This window comes from Agelaius phoeniceus, chromosome 2 (assembly GCF_051311805.1).
Source record: "Agelaius phoeniceus isolate bAgePho1 chromosome 2, bAgePho1.hap1, whole genome shotgun sequence".
NCBI lineage: Eukaryota > Metazoa > Chordata > Aves > Passeriformes > Icteridae > Agelaius > Agelaius phoeniceus.
In genome coordinates this window covers 81295219-81309627 of record NC_135266.1, presented here as the reverse complement: position 1 = coordinate 81309627, position 14409 = coordinate 81295219, and the positions used below count along the sequence as shown (strand labels likewise).

Genomic DNA, 14409 nt, shown 5'->3' with positions numbered 1-14409 from the left:
TTCATAATTTATGATATTATGCTGAGATTAAGCTTCAATAGCTCACTACTGGTTCAGTTAACATCAGGTCTAAAACTTGCCTTCCTGCCTCATGAACCTTGAATCTTTGGGAAAACCTTTCCTTTCTGCTTGGATTTATATTTATTTATACTATCTGAATTATTTATGAAAATTTCAATGCAATTTACTGAGCTAAGAGAATGTGAAATACTCTGTTGTCACAGTGGTTTACTCACATCTTCTTGAATCTGATTGTCTTGGCAGGAAAATGAAGAGAAATTCCTGCTTCTCAGGATATGAGAATCTAAAAGCTGTTTCATAGTCTCTATCTGTAGAGCATGCTGACATTATTAATCAAACATAGAATTATGAAATCATAAAATTGTCAGAGCTGCAAGAGACCTTTAAGCCCATTGAGTCCAATTGTCAAACCAGCATTACCAGTGCAACCCCTGTACCACTAAACTACCACCCAGCGCCAGATCCAGATGCCTTTTAAACACTTCCAGGGATGGTGAATCCACCACCTCCTTGGGCACCCTTTCAGTAAAAAGTTTTTTTCTAATATCTCATCTGAATCTCCCCTGTTTCAGCCTAAGGTCATTTCCTCTAGTCCTCTCATGATAAAAGAGACCAGGTCCCCCCTCACCACAACCTCCTTTCAGGTAGCTGTGGAAAGTGAGCAGGTCCCCATTGAGCCTCCAGTCACCACATTTCCAGTATCATATCATAGAATGCTTTGTTTAGAGAGGACCCTTAAAGACCATCTAGTTCCAGTGCCACTGCTATGGGCACCTTCCACCAGAGCACAGAGAGAGCCTCATTCAACCTGTCCTTGAACACTTTCAGGGATATCCAAAACTTCTCTGGGCAACTGTACCAGCGCCTCACTGCCCACAGAGTAAAGAGTTTATTCAACCTGCTCTGAATCATCTTTCACAATAGGGTAAAATTTACTGAACCTAACAGATACACAACTATAAAATGGTGATGAGGGAGACAATATGATTTCTTTCTGCCCCAGTTATTCCTTAAGAATAATTTGAGAACTGCTCACCTCCTTGAGAAAAAAAAAAAAGATAATGAGATTGTTCTAGACGAACAAAAATGTTATATACATGCAAAATGGTCTTGTTAATCAACAGAGCTCCCTCCCTGCTGGAGGAAGCTCCAGAAGAACAACAGAAATCATTACCATGCTGGTAGGATTGATTAATTAGGAAAACAGCTTCTACTAATACTCATTAGCATTTATACATTGTAAAATCCACTAAATATATGTGTAAATAACTTTCCTAAAGTGACAACTAAAGGTGCCTGAAGGGTGCCACATGATGTTGTTTTCTGCTTGTGTGGGTTTTGCATCGCAAGAAACATTTCTGCATTGGCTAAAAAAAACCTGTAAGAGGGAGCTGGAAGAGGAAGAGAACACACGGAAGGCGCATTCTGAGACATGAGACGGGTTTGACATAAGAGCACACAAAAGCTGCATGCCAGGACACATTCTAACGTGGTCAGACAGGGGACAGTGGAATATAGGAATAAATCCAGGGTGCTGCTACCAGGGAAAGTGTAGGTAAGGACTACACAGCCCCTTTGGAGCCTCAGGAAAACACAGTAAGGAGCAGGATCATCCCTCCTCCCAGGACTAAGATTTGGACATGCTCTGGTTCCATTTGAGGAATGGGGTAGCAAAAGCAGACACACTCAGCAAGCATCTGTGCTGGCCCAGATGCTATCTGTTAGTGCCTTTTGTTTCACAGTATGAATTTCTGTGTAGAGGACTTTCAAATAATGTGGTTTAAATTTAGAAAGTGACCATTCAGTTATCAGTGCAGTTGAAAATTATAATGAAATGGAGCCCAATAACTCCAAAATACTGGTCAAAAGATTATTATCTGTGTAATGTGTGTTTTCTGGAGTTTATGTGCAATTAGCAAACACTATTTTTAGTCTGGGTTTCAGGAGAGTTGTGTTTAGTTCTTGGCTCTGCCACAGACTTCCTGCATGACCTTGGGCAAATTGGTTTCTTTCTCAGTGCCATCTGCAGCATAATACACTTTCCTCCCACTCTAAATTTGTCTTGTTGATGTGGATTATGGGCCTTTTGGAATAGGACATCTCCTTGCTGTGTTCATTTAGTGAGTGGCACAGTGAGGTTCTGAACTTGTGACTTCTAAACAGCTTTTTAATGCATCAAGATCGCCTTCCATGACCAGTGTAACCAGGTGGTGGGTATAAAATCATCAGCTCTATTGTAGATTTCAGACAAAGCTGGGTTTTGCTACATGCTTCCATTGTAGAACTTTTTATTTCAGCTGCTAAATTTTGCAAGCAATTTTTGTATTTATTTTCCTTCTCCTTTTTCACAGTGTAGCCCATGCCCGCCTGCTCTGTGGTTATTACCCTGGTCCCTGTGATTAGTGTGGAGCTGCTGGTTGGTTTGCTTACTTGTTTTTTCACCTTCACTCTAAATTACAGCAGCAAATTGCCTGGGGCACGTGTGTTTTATGGAACCGGCTGCCGGTCCTCACAGGGATCTTCTTACCTGTACCTGGCTTTAGCAGTTGTGACCTGCAGCCCAGTTGGAAACATGGACAGAGTGAGAGAGCAGCAGACTAGAAAGCAGACAAAAGTAGCAGCATTTCACAGCTCTTGCAGAGCAGGGAATAGCTGAAGGTAGACATTATTTAAAAAAAAACAACGAAAAAACAAAAAAAGGAAAAAGATGTTAAAGTGATCCCTCTCCTTCTCTTGAATGAGATACCTGATCAGGCAGGGGCCTGGGCTCTACTGCTAGTGAAAGAAACAAACTGAACAGATGATCAAACAGGTGCCTCATCACAACATCCTATTAAAACAGGCAGAGTGAGAACTTGGATATCAACTCACAAGCGCAGAAGGCACTAAATATATTTCCTCCCTACTAAAGCTACAGGAACCAGCTCTTTGGACAGGTGTAGTTTTCACAGCAGAGTCACAGGCTCTTAGAGACCTCGGGCTCAGCCACCCAACTGCGCTCACAGGCAGGTTGCGATCGGGCTGCCATCCCGGAGCGTGTCCCCGTGCTCAGCCAGCGGCCACGCGGGGAACCGCGTCGGAGGGTACCGGGCTGGCGCTACTCAGCGCGGGGACCAGGCTCCCGCCGCCCGCCCAGCGGCTCCCGGCGCGGCTTGGGGGGCAGGTGCCGGGGCGGCCGCCGGTGAGCGCAGAGCCGGCACTGCCCGCCCGACCGTCCGGCCGGCGGCAGGAGACGAGCGGGTACCCCCGAGAGCAGCGGAGGACACGGGGTGGCGCGGCGCCCTGCCCGGAGCGGATGACCTTGGGCGAGTCCCCTGGAGGGCAGACATTCCACGAGCGCCTCCTGGACCTCCCGTGGGCCGATCGCGGGCAGTGGGAGCCCCGCGGCGGGCGGGGCCGGTCTGGGTCCGGGGCGGGCGGCGGCGGCGCGGTCCCTCCCCGCGGGCGGGAGGCGGGCGCGGGCCGCGCTCCCGGCAGGCTGCGCTGGGCTGCGTTGGGCTCGGCGCGGCGCGGCGCCGGGCGGGGAGCGCCCCGCTCCTCTCCTTCATTGCCTCTCGCCAGAGCCCGGCGGCGCCCAAGGCGGCATGGAGACCGAGCGCGGGAGGCCGTGGGGCAGCGCCCGGAGCTGAGCCGGCCGGTGCGTACCCTCCTGGGGCTCGGGGAGGGGCGCGGAGGCGATGGCGGAGAAACTTTCCGCCGGGCAAGCTCGGCGGTGCGCGGGGGCTTGGGGGGCTGCGGCCGCGACTTGAGGAAACTTCTGCCTTGGGGGCTCCGCCGCAGCAGCGTTCCTGCGCTGTGCCCGGGTCCCGCTGCCATCCCCGCGCCGCTCCCTGTCAGCGGCCGGTCCCGCTCCCGCTCTCGCTCTGCCCGCAAGGTGCAGCGGTGGGCGGCTGCCCCGGGTGCGCTTCCCGCTTCGCACCGGGGTTTAGCTCGCAAGGCGGCAAGAGCTGGCTTTTCGTGTTTTAAGAATTTCCGCGCTGCCTTTTAAGTGTGCTTTTATTTTGTAGGTTTTTTGGTGGTGATGGTTTTATTTTTTGGGGTTTTTTTTTGCTTTTAAACTTGCGGCAGTTAGGGCGAGGGGGTGTGCGTGTCTGTCGCTGCTCTTCAGCTGCAGTTGCTCTTGGCTGAGCCTGGGGACTGGCTGCAGCTGCTTGGGCTGGGGAGAGACGGGTGTTACCGGAGGACCTGCCTGTTCTGTGTGTCTGTCTGTCTATCTCTCTGTCCATCTCTTTTTTTCCTCAGTGTTTTTAGGAGGGAGGGCTTGCCTTGCCCTCCCCGTTCGCAGCCTCCGGAGCTGGGGGAGCGCTCTGTCCGGGACAGCGGGGGCAGCAGCCGTGTCCCCTCGTCCCTGCCGGGCTTTGCTGGGGCTGCTCGCTGCGGGTTCCCCGCCCCTGCGCGCCCCGAAACTCGGACCGTGTGTGAGTGTGTGTGTGTGCAAGGGCTGCGATGTGCACCCCTGGGAAACGAGCCTGCTCTGGCTGGTGATGGGTTAAACGTGCTGCTCCCAGCTCTAACTTCTGCTATTAAAAGAAGTATTCCAGCCTCTCCTAACCACTTTTTGAATCCCGCTGGATTATTTGCAGGAGGAAAAGAGCCGCAGTGCCCCAAGGAATGCATCAGTGGGTGTCTTTTACCTTTTTTAATTTTTTTTTTTTTATTACTATTTTTCATGGTGGCTTAGTGCCCTTGCTTTGTTGTCGAGAGGATTAAGCGTTGCCGAGTGTCCTTAGTCCCAGATTCAATTAAAATAAATACAAATACATGGGACATAAAGGAAAGTCAGCACTGGCATCCTGGCAGAGGCACTAAAGCATCAAGTTTGGTAAAAAGGAAGGGATTCGAGGAAATGAATGCTTCTGTTCATACCCATCTGCTTTCCCTTTGCAGTGCTGTCAGAGAGCTTAGAGACGTGTATCTTTTGATCAGGGTTTGTGTGTTCTTAACTAACTTCTGTCCAACAGAAAGAAAGAAAAAGTCCTCTCCACAGGCACAGGTGTTATAACTTATCTCTCATTTAGCAAATGCTTTATGAAATTTGGTTCGAGTCTTCAGCCAAGGAATTAAAAATCAGGAGAGGATGAACTATGAGGAATACAGAGGAGAGTTGCTGCACCATTCTGCTTGCTGCCTGGGTGCTCTGCTTTCACTGAGGATTCATTCCTGGTCTGGAGCAGTTGTGGGAGGACAAAAGCAAAGCAGAACAAGGCCGAATAGCCTGGCTAGTACTTGTCTGTCTCTTCTTGGTGACATTCAGAGGGCTGCTCCTTCAAGTTAACAAAAATTTCCTTTTGTTGCTTGGAGAGGACTTGGTGGTGGGTGCAGGGAGAGAAGGAGTGTTCTCTCAGATCTAGCTTGCTGTTGCAGAGTGTTACTGAGAAAGAGCTTACAGGTGTGATCGTTGTGTTCCAAAAAACACTAGGGTCTTGTGGAGAGAGCCAGAGAGCCAGATAGGAGAAAATGTACTGCAGGACTGCAAACTGTAGATATCCCTCTGTCTGATCCTTTGGTGGTGCTAGTGTTGTAGAAAATCAGCAGGTTGGCTGTGCTTGTCTTGATGCAGTAAACCATAGTTTTATTTACTTTTGTTCCTCTTCATTTTAAGCTTGATTCTTAACAAAGCATCTGTTGGCATTGTAATGACTGTGCTCCATACCCCTGTGCCAACAGTGTTTGGGATGGTTCCTGACCTGTGTGTTACGTTACTGTGTTGTGTTATCCTGTATGCTGGACAGGGATGGGGTATAACCTGGCTCTCCCCCCCCCCCCCCCCCCCGTTTCCCTAAATTGCTGGCTTGCTCAGTTTCTCACATGAGGGACTTCTGTTCCAGCAGGTTATGTTGTCGTTGTCGTGGCTCCAACCATGTTGCAGTACTGTGACCTGATGTACTCTGGTTGATGGATTCTGTCAAATACAATGAAATGAACAATTAGGAGGCAGTTAGGGTGTTTAGCCATTGCTTGTTAGGAGCAGTTTGTAGGTGCTGTTCCACTACGGGTATATTTCTGTGCTGAGTTCTAAAATGTCTTTAGACACATGCCAACTGCATTCATACAGCTTGTATTTACAGGCAGGTTTTTGTGAAGGACAGAAAGTTGGTTAGGATAAGGTTTGTTTTAGAATGATGTGCCAGTGTGAAACATCACGCTTCTGCATACAGGTCTGAATCCCTTGCAGTTGAGCAGTGTCTTAAATTTCCTAACTGTTTGATGAGTATTTGCTTGCTTATGTGAAGGGTTTCATGACTTCTGCCTGCAGTACATAATACAAAAGCTCTTGGCACTGTTCAGACCCTTATTGTGCCGGCTGGAAGTTCCAAGGCAGAATGGGCAGGGACTCAAAATTGCTGCGACAGAGGTGAAATCCTGGCTGTGCTGACTTCAGTGGGAGTTTTGCCATAGATTACAATGGGCCAAAACTTCAATCCAGAAGTAGTTCTCCCTTCTTGTTGGTAATCCTGGTGTGTTCTCTAGGGAAGCTTTTCTGTTGCCACCCAGACTAAGTCTGTGAGGCAGAGAAGACAGAAGTCTCTTAGGATGTCATGCTGTGCCTTTCACAAGCACAGCATTCTTGGGAAGGAAATCAGGGCAGATAGGAGTGGAAACAAAACCCTAAATGTGGACACATGCTGACTGTCTTGCTGCTTGTGTCTCGAGTCATTCCCAGGAACATGGATCAAGAACTCTGAACTGAGTACGATTAGCTTCTTGAAACTGTAGAGGAGGGATCTGTCAATGCCTGCAGCCAGTGCATCTCCCAGTCTCTGCTTCTGCATTTGCAAATTATCGGTTTAGTGACAGGCATTCAATATGTGAAGCAAGAGTACATTCATTAATTCAACCCTACTTAGCCTGTGCACACTGAGTTTTCTGTATGTATGTGATCTAGTGAGTTATTCTCAGAGACACTTCATATATCCAGCATCTAGATAAATTTTTATGTTACATGACAGTGACAAATGAGAAGTGTTGCCACTTGTTTTCCACAACTTGAAAAGTATTTGGTACAGAATATCAGAATATGTATTTAATCAGTGCTGATTGAGAGCTAGTCCTGGTCATGGCCAGGTAATAAAACTGATAGTCTCAGCAAGAAAGTATTCCTTCAGTTTATTATATGCAGTGGAATAGAAGATGGTTTTTTAATATATACCAAAACCGTTGACTGGGATTGAGGTATTTGAATCTTTGTGTGATTTTTTAAATTTTTTTTTAGTTGAAACACTGTGGTGTCTGCAATTCCAGTGTAGACAGTTTTCTTTTACAGTACATTCTTCTATCTTGCATTCAAGCCAGACTTTTGGGTATTTTCCTCCTGTATGATGATGAAAGCAATGAAAGTATAAACTAATGTGAAGCTGAGTAGCCTGTCTTGCATGTGCATCCTTACTTTAACAGACTTAAATAAGGAGAATATGTTGGACAGTTATGAATTGTACCTTGTTAATGTCTCTTAGCCTGTTTGCTATGAGGATTTATGCATCTAAAACAAAGCAGTACTAATTCTTATTTACTTTATGTAAGTGCACGGGCCTCATTTTGTCCCAGTATAAAAAATTATACATGTCATAAAAGGCATTGTGTTAGACCCTGAAATCATATTAGTGGTTAACATCTGGATGTGTGTATTAATGCTGGTAAGTTTTGGGCACTGTTAGTACTGTCAGGATGCAAAAGATGGCAGTGCTGTGAAGAGGGATCTGAGCAAACCCTGCTGGGCTGTCGTTCAAACCTCTGCTCTGGGATCTGCACAGACTGCTAGCTTCTGGGTTTGCGGTTTGATTTTTTTTTTTTTTTTTTTTTTTTTTTAACATAAGTGCAAATCAAAGAGTTGATGATAACCATCATTGTATCTTTGCTCTGTTTCTAAGCCCTAAGTAATGTATTTTCTTCAGTGCTTGAACTTGAAGGCTGAGCTGGAGACAGGACTTGCTGGGTGCTGGACTAGAATATGCATCAAGTGATGCGGTGTGAGAGAGATGCTGTTCTTAGCTTGCTTGTTTTTCTTAACTTCTTGTGCAGTGCTACAGGCTGGGGGAAGAGTGGCTTGAAAGCTTCCCAGTGGAAAAGGATCTGGGAGCACTGGTCAGCAGTGGCTGAACCTGAGCCAGCAGAGTGCCCAGGTGGCCCAGAAGGCCAATGGCATCCTGGCCTGGATCAGCAATGGTGTGGCCAGCAGGACCAGGGCAGGGATTGTCCCTCTGTACTCAGATTGGTGAGGCCACACCTCGAATCCTGCATCCAGTTCTGGGATCCTCACTACAAGAAGGACATTGAGGAGCTGGAGCGTGTCCAGAGAAGGGCAATGGAGCTGGGGAAGGGTCTGGAGCACAAGTCAGGTGAGGAACAGCTGAGGGAGTTGGGGGTGTTTAGCTTGGAGAAAAGGAGGATCAGGCAGGATCTGATCACTCTCAAGACTGCTTGAAAGGAGTGTGTAACTAGTGGAGGTCCATCTCTTCTACAATGTGGAAAGCCATAGGACAGTAGGAAATGGTGTCAATTTATGTCGGGGATATTTAGATTGGATATTAGAAAAAATTGGCTCATTGACGGGGTTGTCAGTCATGGGAAGAGGCTGCCAAGGGAAGTGTCACCATCCCTGGAGGGATTTAAAGGATGTCTAGATGTAGACTTAGGGACATGGTTTAGTGGTGGACTTGGTGGTGCTGGGTTAATGGTTGGATTGGATGATCTTAGAGGTATTTTCCAACATAAATTATTCTATGATTCTATACAAAACTACAAAATATAGGGGTTTTGGGGTGAAATTGGTGTTGCATGGGATTAGTAGAAATGTTACCACTGATACGCAAACTTCCTGATTTCACTCTTTTTTTTTCTTGAAAGAATGAAGAACAGACCTTTAGTAGGATTGCAGGAATGTAGAGAGATGTAGAGTTTTGTGTTGGAAAATTCTCCATCATCTTATTGAGCTGTTGTTGATTTTGCTGCTGGTTTTGGTGTATGAGCCTGGTTACCATAATAATTATACCTAAATATGTCTATGCCTGTACTGCCTGTCATCCACAGTAAATCAAAGGCATGGACCCTGCAGGCACTTAGAACAAGTTAACACAAATGAAAAACACCAGTGGCTTTGCCTGGGAGAAAACAATATTTTATTTCTTTCTCCTAGATGATGACACTACTAATTGTATGGCTTCCAGCGTGTGAGTGTAACTTCCTTTGACATCAGTGCATGTTGGCTTGGTCATTACACGTGTGCCAGCACAGTGCAGCCCCTGCTGCAGGGCTTCACTGGTGCTTTCTCCCTGCTCCTGCAGAGTCCACAGCTCTGTCCCTTGGCTGCAGAGCTGCTCTGAGAGATGTGGCAATATGTGGGGTGGCTTCTCTGGACTGAAATCCTCCTTCCTTTTCTACTAAGCTGATTTCTCCCCTTTTTTTAAAATGCATTCCTAATTAAAAAAAAAAAATTAAATGAGTTTAGCAGAGCATCCTGAGATGTTCTGGGCTTTCTAGGCAGATAGCCATCAACAGGCTGAGTTAGGCCACTTCTGTCTTCAGTGGAGCTGGTGGTGGGATTTAATGCTGACTGTAGTAGGAATTGCTTTTGGACCATTCCGAGCTCTTGAAATCCTACCCTGCAGCATTTCCAGCTTCTTAGCTTGGTCCTGTAAAGCATCTGGGTAGAGGGAAATCTTTTTTGAGGACTTCCTGTAGTGCTGGTGAGAAATCGTCTGTCACCAGCACTGGAAATGCACCAGAAACACAACTTGTTTCTGCTTGCACTGTGCAATCCAGCCATAAATAACATTTCTTCTATGTCTTTGCAGACTTCAAAGAGTCTTCCAGCTGTTGCAGGAAGCCTAGTGAGAGAAGGTAGCTGCAAGTTTAATTGTAGCTTCAGGACTTTAGCTCAATCAAAATCCAAACAATCTGATAAAAAATTACAGACACTTGAATGTTGTCAAAGGTTAAAAGTGAGCCCTCTTCAGAACAGCTATTAATGGTTTAAATCTAAAAATAAAGGAGCTTATTAATATTCCTAAATAATGTTGAACATAGATGATTTTTGCCTTTAAACCATCTTAGCACTTTGCATGACTGTGCAGGTTATATTTCTTGGTAAGTGCATATAGTGACATTATAAATGTCCGTTTTGCTATCAGATGTGTAGCGCTAGTATCTTCTTAGTACTAAACATGATTATGTCCCACGTTGCTTAAACAAATCATGGCACCCAGAGTCTTAAGAGGATGCCTTTGTATTCTGCTACAGGGTGAATTTTTTTGATGACTCCTCATGTTTCATGGAATCCTACAATGGTTTGGGTTGGAAAGGACCTTAAAGATAGGTAGTTCCAACTCTCCTTCCATGGGCATGGACATGTTCCACTGGCTCATGTTGCTCAAAGCCCTATCCAACATGGCCTTCAACACTTCCAGGGATGAAGTAGCTACAGCTTTGCTGGGTAACCTGTTTCAGTGCCTCACCACCCTCGCAATACATAATTTCTTCCTAATAGCTAATCTAAACCTGACTGCTTTCAGTTTTAAGACATTACCTCTTATTCTATCACATGCCCTTGAAAAATGTTCACTGCTGTAGCTATGGAATCTTTTCTTGTTGCCCTTTACATCCCTGGCCAGAATTAATTCTGTTAGTTCTTTGGCTTTGCTAACCTGCTCTCTGTCTGCTCAGACAGTCTCTCTGTATTTTTTTCAGGCAGCCTGTCCTTGCTGCCATCCTCTGGAAGCTTCTTTTTTGTGTTTGAGTTTGTCCAGGAGCTTCTTGTCTATCCATGCGTCCATATTTAAATAAGCAGTTAATAACTTTGAGATATGCATGTGTGGGGTGGGTTTGGTTAGGTTGGTTGTTCAGGTTGGGTTTCTGAGTTCTTTTTGAAAGCTGATGTTGGAAAGTCTTTCATTCATCCTCTGTGTGGCGATTAGGTAATGGCAGCTCTTGCTGCAGTCCAGGTGAGTGAAGTCACTGCTTGCCTGGCTGCATCTTTGTGGTGTGACTGCACGTGAGGTAGAGTTGCCAGCTTGTGTTGGGATGACCTAGCTTTATGGATTTTTGCTGTAGTGCAGTGATGGATACACTGGTAGTCAATAAACTCAGAGCTGAGGTTTTACACAGACATTTTTTCAGAGGTTTGCTGTGATATTTTTATAGTCAAAATTGAGACACCACTATCCACTATTCACTGCTATGATTTTCAAGGAAGCATAATTGCTGGTTTCTTTTAGAGAAGAACAGCCTTTTTCTTTGTTCTTGCGCTTTGTAAAAAAAAATTAAAAAAAAAATTGTTGCTTCTGCTTTGCCCTTGGTAGAGGGTGTTCATAATATTGTAGTAGTCCAAACCTAGACAAGTCTAGATTTTGACAAGCCCTAGACAAGCCCTATCCAGAAGGAAGTGATCCTCTAGTAGAGAAGCTAGAAGACTGGGTAGAACAGCAGGAGTAATTGTTACTATTGTTATTTTAAGCTGGAGTTTTCATTTAGGGCCTGGATGCAAACAGAGTGAAAAGGCAAATGTTGCTTTCCAGTAGCCAAAGCCTTTCATGATGTCAGATACTGAATAGCTGGAGACGTTGTGATGGTGAAGCCTTTTGACACTTCTGTCACTTGCCTGGACCCAGGGGGCTGAATAATTCTGAGATTTTTGTGAGTCTTCAGGGAGCAGGCTGGTTTTAAAGTCTTACTGTTGACCTTCTATGTGTGAACACAGTTCTCTCCAACTGATGTGTGAGCTTTGGATCACCTTTGGTATGTTGGATGAGGCTTTTCCAGCCTGCCTTGCTGCCCCATGCAAGCTGCTGGCTCACTTCCCTCAGCTTTGCATGGCAGCATCTCTTTGGGAGGTTCTTTACCCAGCGCGTTCGGTGCAGGGAATATTTAAAGATGCCCACAAGGCCCCTTTGGTGTGGTTTACTGCAGGAGTAAAAAACCATGGTGATTCAGATCATTAGGACTACTAGTAAATTTTCTGTGTGCTCTGCATCCATGTTGTGAGGTCAGCAGTAAATGGTGAGGCACGTGTATGCTGCTGTCGGGGCATTGAGGATTGACCTTTGCCAATCCATGATGCACTGGTTTGGCTGTGGTTTGTCTTTGGGTGAATTGACGTGGTGAGGTGTAGCTGGACTCATGCTGGGCCCTGCTCCTCTGAGCTTGCACAGTGTGTGCTTGAGTTCTGCTCTGGAGTAAGCCAGCAGGTCACGCTGACAGCAAGAGCCTGAAGGGCCCTGCTGGAAGTTAAGCCAGTGGTGGTTCCCTATGGATTATCATGATGTAGGGAAAAGATCTGCATCCCATGTTAAAGCAGCAGGATGCAGAGTTCTGTTCCTTTCTCTCTGCTTCCTCAGCTGTTTTGAGAAGCTGCATTCTGAAACACCCTTCCAAGAGCTGTTTCTCTCTGCAGTGGATTAGTAATAGCTGAAATGATTCTTGAACATTAAGAAATATCAGCTGATCCACAGCTGACTTGTTCACATGTAGACTGTGTGTATGGAAAGACTAAGGAAAAAGTGAAAGGGAGAAGATTGCAAGGTAATCTGTAAGTAGAATGTACTGCTCTGTCTGGGCATGGGTTAATGGATGTGGAGGAGTAAAGGGTGGGGAAAAGAAACAGTGGGAGGATGCAGTTTTCTGATGGTGGTGACTCAGTAAAGGAACATGGAAGTTTTGGGGTCCTGGACTATGCTAGATACCTGGCTGGAGAATGGGGATAAGGAGAAAGGTGGATAGGGAACTGCAGCCTTTTACCGGCTTTTTTTTTTAAGCTGTCCTAAATACCTGAGATTTTCAGCATGGCTAGAACAACATGGCTGATGTCTTTGTTTGATGTTCTTAGATTGACAAACCTGAAATGGGCTTTCAGACTTAGTTTTTCATTATCTAACCACATGCAAGTGGAAAATGTGTCTGGACATAGATTCTGAGAGACAGTGATGTAGAAAGGATCTGGCTGAGATTGAATCAAACTTGACTTCTCAAAATTTGCTTACTTTGGGAATGCTTCATCCCTTACATTACTGGTTTGTTGGTTTGTATATAAAAATGAAGATGATAGTAATAATAAAGGCAGTGTTTCTACCTGTTCCCAGAAACTTTAATTAAGGCATTACTGTGATGGGCAGATGAGCTAAAGAAATGCATTTTTTGAAGAAATTCACATCACTTTTCTCACTGATTCTTCTGAGAGGTTTTCTTTTGGCGTCCCAGTTGCTGTGATGCACAACTTCTCCTCAACCCGAGATTAAGATGAATTTTGCATTCCATGACTCCTGCAGATGTAATAGTCTATCACAACTTGCAGTGTATGCCCTGCAAAGAATTCACCTGCAGTGTGGACTGGCTTGTCTCGCATCCACATTAAGATGGTCTTGGCAAAAGGAGGGAAATTGAAGTATCCTGCAGTGATCCTTTATGCATATAATTTGTCTTTCTCACTTTTGTTGCTTTTTTATCTCCTGTGTGCTCTTCTACCATGCCCAGCCGCAGTTCCATGTACCAGTGCAAAAGAGAGCTTAACTTTTTATATTAAAAGTAATTTCTCTCCTGATTGATGTGCTGCTGGAGCTGTAGGAGCACTGTTACTCACTTGGGTATGTCAACCCTGCATCTTGAGGGTTGTTCACATGTTGCCACCGGGACCAAAACTCTGCAGCAGGAGGTGAAGCCCTCTCCTGAGCTGATGAGCCCAAGGGCAGGTGCTCCTCTGCAGCTGGGGCTTGCACAGCAGGCAGGCTGGGCAGGGAGCTTGTCGTGGCCACAGAGCATGCCATGCTCACAGCCATCCTCACAGATGCCCTTCAGGGGTTGTATGGAGATATGCACTGGCTCTAATAGGAGTCATTAAGCAGAAATTATGTAGGTCATTACCCTGTGTGGAGTGGGAGTTCTTGTGCAGTGTGTGTGTACGTTGAGGATTGTGGCCGTTATTGTGGTATGTCCTTACTGGATTTAAATAATGTTGCTCTTACGTGTTTTAAAGCTGTTCCTAATAGGGTTGGCCACCTTCAGGGTGCACTTTATGTGTGAGCTGTCTTTATTGTACTGACAGTGTAAACTGTGTTTGTTGCTGAAGGTCAGCAGAAGTCCTGGTTTCTGCTGTCCCATTGGTTAAGTACATCTTGGCAGTTTTGGAGTCATTTTCCATCCACCAGAGTGAAACAGAGGTTAGAATCCGATTCTTTGGATTTCAGACAAAAGGAATAGTGACTTCTCGTGAATGTTTGTTTCCTTGCCAGTAGAGGCTGGATGACTTAATCTCTGCATATATCAACATGTTGATCAAGTTTCACACCAAAATATCCAGGGCTAACTATAACAAATATTTAAAAATATAAGCCCGGGTTGTAATGGAAAACCTTTCTTGGTTATACGGTTCTGAGTGTAATGAAATGACAGCTCAGGGCTGGA

General features: G+C 45.6%; 1 protein-coding gene across 1 annotated transcript in view; it reads left to right on the top strand.

Moving 5' to 3' along the window:
• The first annotated feature begins 3509 nt into the window (after positions 1-3509).
• Positions 3510-14409, top strand: part of FAT3 (FAT atypical cadherin 3) — a 400048-nt gene continuing 389148 nt past the window's right edge. Inside the window, exon 1 of the mRNA XM_077173992.1 lies at positions 3510-3658. The gene's annotated coding sequence lies outside the window, so the exon portion shown is untranslated. The remainder of the gene's footprint in view (positions 3659-14409) is intronic.